Genomic DNA, 3,433 nt, shown 5'->3' with positions numbered 1-3,433 from the left:
ATGACGATCATACTGACTCTTTTGACGAGACTGGGCTGTTTTCAAATTCTCACGAATGATGCGAACTTGCTCTTCTGCCTCCTGGATCATGTCCGGTCCAAAGAATTGTCTTTCACCGGTTTCTGACCAGTTCAAAGGTGTTCGACATCTTCGTCCATAGAGAACCTCAAAAGGAGCTTTCTTGAGGCTGGATTGGTAGCTATTGTTATAAGCGAACTCGGCGAAAGGAAGACATTTCTCCCAATCCATACCGAATGAGATAACGCAAGCTCTGAGCATGTCTTCGAGAATTTGATTGACCCGTTACACCTGACCACTCGACTGAGGGTGGAAAGCGGTACTGAAGGAAAGATGGGTTCCCATGGCAGTTTGGAAACTCTCCCAGAAATGAGAAGTGAAAAGACTGCCACGGTCTGAATTGATCTCTAGTGGAACACCATGAAGTGACACTATTCGAGAAATGTATAGGTCAGCAAGCTGACTAGCAGTGATACTCTCTCGAACAGGAAGGAAGTGAGCCACTTTGGAAAGACGATCAACGACTACGAAGATAGCGTTATTCCCTTTCTTGGTCCTGGGAAAGCCGGTGATGAAGTCCATACCAACTTTATCCCATTTCCACTCAGGAATAGCTAAAGGCTGAAGGGTGCCAGCAGGTCTCTGATGCTCTGCCTTAACGCGACGACAAACGTCACAGTTAGCAATAAACTGAGCGATTTCTCTCTTCATCCTAGTCCACCAGAACCTCTGGCGTAGGTCCTGATACATCTTAGTACTACCGGGATGAATCGTGAGAGGAGATTCATGCGCCTCCTTAAGAATCAATTGTCGAAGATGTTGCTTCTTGGGGACCACCAGGCGGTTCCCAAAGAAAACAACACCTCGATCATCCATAGAGAAACATCCACCAACTCCCTTCTTAATGTTTCTCTTGATCCGGGTAATCCCCGTATCATGCTTCTGGGCTTCTATGATAAGGTCCACAAGGGTAGGTTTCGCCACCAAGGTAGAAAGAAATCCGCAAGGAGCTATGTGAAGATTAAGCTTACCGAATTCCTCATGGAGAAGTGGTTGGCCTTGCTGCAACATGAGATTGTTGCAATAAGATTTACGGCTTAGAGCATCAGCCATGACATTGGCTTTGCCTGGGGTGTAGGTAATCCCTAGATCATAATCTGTGATCAACTCCAACCAACGTCTTTGCCTAAGGTTCAGATCCGGTTGGGTGAAGATATACTTGAGACTCTGGTGATCGGTGTAGATCTCGCAATGTTTACCAAGAAGGTAATGTCGCCAGGTCTTGAGTGCATAGACTACGGCTGCAAGCTCTAGATCATGTGTAGGATAATTCTCCTCATGTGGATGCAACTGTCGAGATGCATAGGCAATCACATGACGATCCTGCATAAGAATGCAACCTAGTCCCTGTCGTGAGGCGTCGCAGTAAATAATAAAGTCTTTAGTGAAATCCGGTGGCACAAGTATGGGAGCAGAAGTCAGGCGCCTTTTCAGTTCCTGAAAACTGTACTCACACGGTGGGGACCACTCGAAATTTTTATCTTTCTTGAGAAGTTCCATGAGGGGTTTGGCTACTTTGGAGAAGTTTTCAACAAAGCGGCGACAATAACTGGCCCTCTCGGTGATCTAGCGGCGGAGGTTTTGATGGTCGATGGACCACGTGGTCCTCTCGGATTTCCCGGCGCCGATGGAGGTGATGGCGGAGGCGATCCGTCGCATTCCCATGAAGATTATCTCCCCGAGCCCCTCAATTCGCTGCAGAGGGAAGAACTTCACCGTCGGAGCATGGATGCGCTTCACACTCCTATCGTTGGAGAAACTCCTGAGGCTCATGCCTTAGAGGACGCGCGTTTGGCCAACTTGGCTGAGCGCACTCGACTGGAGAACCTTCAGTGAGCACTCGACAAGCGTGCACGGCAACGGTTCCAGATTCTAGTCGACGTCAACTCTTTCCACCATCGACTCAGGTATACCGAACTCCGATTCAGAATTTAGCAGCCGCGGACCGTATCGCAGAGTCAATTCAGCCTTCCCAGTCAGAGGCTGGCAGAGCCTTGATGTAGATCAGAGATTTACTACGGGCAGCAGGAGATCAAAATTCAGCTGTATCGCAGTCGCGAAATAGGATTCACAGCAGATCCGTAGCGGCAAATATAGTCCAGTCGGCTCACAGCCCCAGATCGCCCCCGAGGCATGAGGGGCGTGGAGACCGGCATGATCAGTACAAGAACTGTGAGCAGTATGATCACCGAATCGATCGCGATGATCGACGTCGAGTGCCCACCCCTCCCCCAAGGGGTGGATTGTACGCGCCTCGACAACAGATGATAGACGCCAACACAGTGTTGGGCGAAGGATTCTAGTCGACCCCAGGGAACCAGGCTTTGATGTGAGATCCATTATCGTTCAAGGTCTGGTCGACAGGAACATAGCTCACCGAGAGGGCCACGACAGAGATGTGCCCACCAGCAGCAGAGTGCATGTCTCAGGACCAGAGTGTTTCAGCAGAGCCATCAGGGCCGCGGTGATTCCTCCCAACTTCAGGTTGGCGACTGGAGTCAGTAAGTTCACTGGTGAGTCCAAGCCTGATACTTGGCTTGAGGACTACCGAGTAGCTATTCAGATTGGCGGTGGCAATGATGAGGTGGCCATGAAACATCTGCCTCTTATGTTGGAGGGCTCGGCCAGAGCATGGCTGAATCAGTTGGCACCCAGCAACATTTACACTTGGGAAGATCTCTCCCGAGTGTTTGTCAGAATGTTTGAAGGAACTTGCAAGCGACCAGCAGGACTGACAGAGCTGCAATCTTGTGTGCAGAAGTCAAATGAGACTTTGAGAGATTACATCCAGAGATGGATCACATTGCATCACACGGTAGAGAATGTGTCTGATCACCAGGAGGTCTGTGCCTTCAAGGAGAGCGTTAAGTACAGAGAGCTGAACCTGAAATTCGGTCGAACAGGAGACATGTCTCTGAGTCGAATGATGGAGATAGCCACCAAATACGCCAATGGTGATGAAGAGGATCGGCTCCGGAGTGGCAAGCACAAGTCAGTCGCCCACAAAACCGGAGAAGGGAACTCCAGTCGGAAGCAGAAGTGGAAAGCCGAGCCAGCTGCTCCTGGAGAAGCCTTGGCCGTGACTCAGGGAAAGTTTAAAGGGAAACTCAAAGGACCTTGGAACCCTAAGAAGGTGAAGGATAAAGAAGGAAATGACGTGATGGATTTGCCGTGTCACATCCACACGAAGAAAGATGAGGAGGGTAACTTCATTTACCCGAAACATACCACTCGACAATGTCGGCTCTTGATCCAGCAATTCCAGGGGAAACAGCCTAAGGATAAGGAAAAGGAGTCGGACAAGGTTGATGACAAAGAGGATAGTGATGATGGATATCCCCAGGTCAATTCCACC

The sequence above is a fragment of the Triticum dicoccoides genome, chromosome 7B, assembly GCF_002162155.2.
Source record: "Triticum dicoccoides isolate Atlit2015 ecotype Zavitan chromosome 7B, WEW_v2.0, whole genome shotgun sequence".
Classification (NCBI taxonomy): Eukaryota; Viridiplantae; Streptophyta; class Magnoliopsida; order Poales; family Poaceae; genus Triticum; species Triticum dicoccoides.
This window is presented reverse-complemented; position numbering follows the sequence as displayed.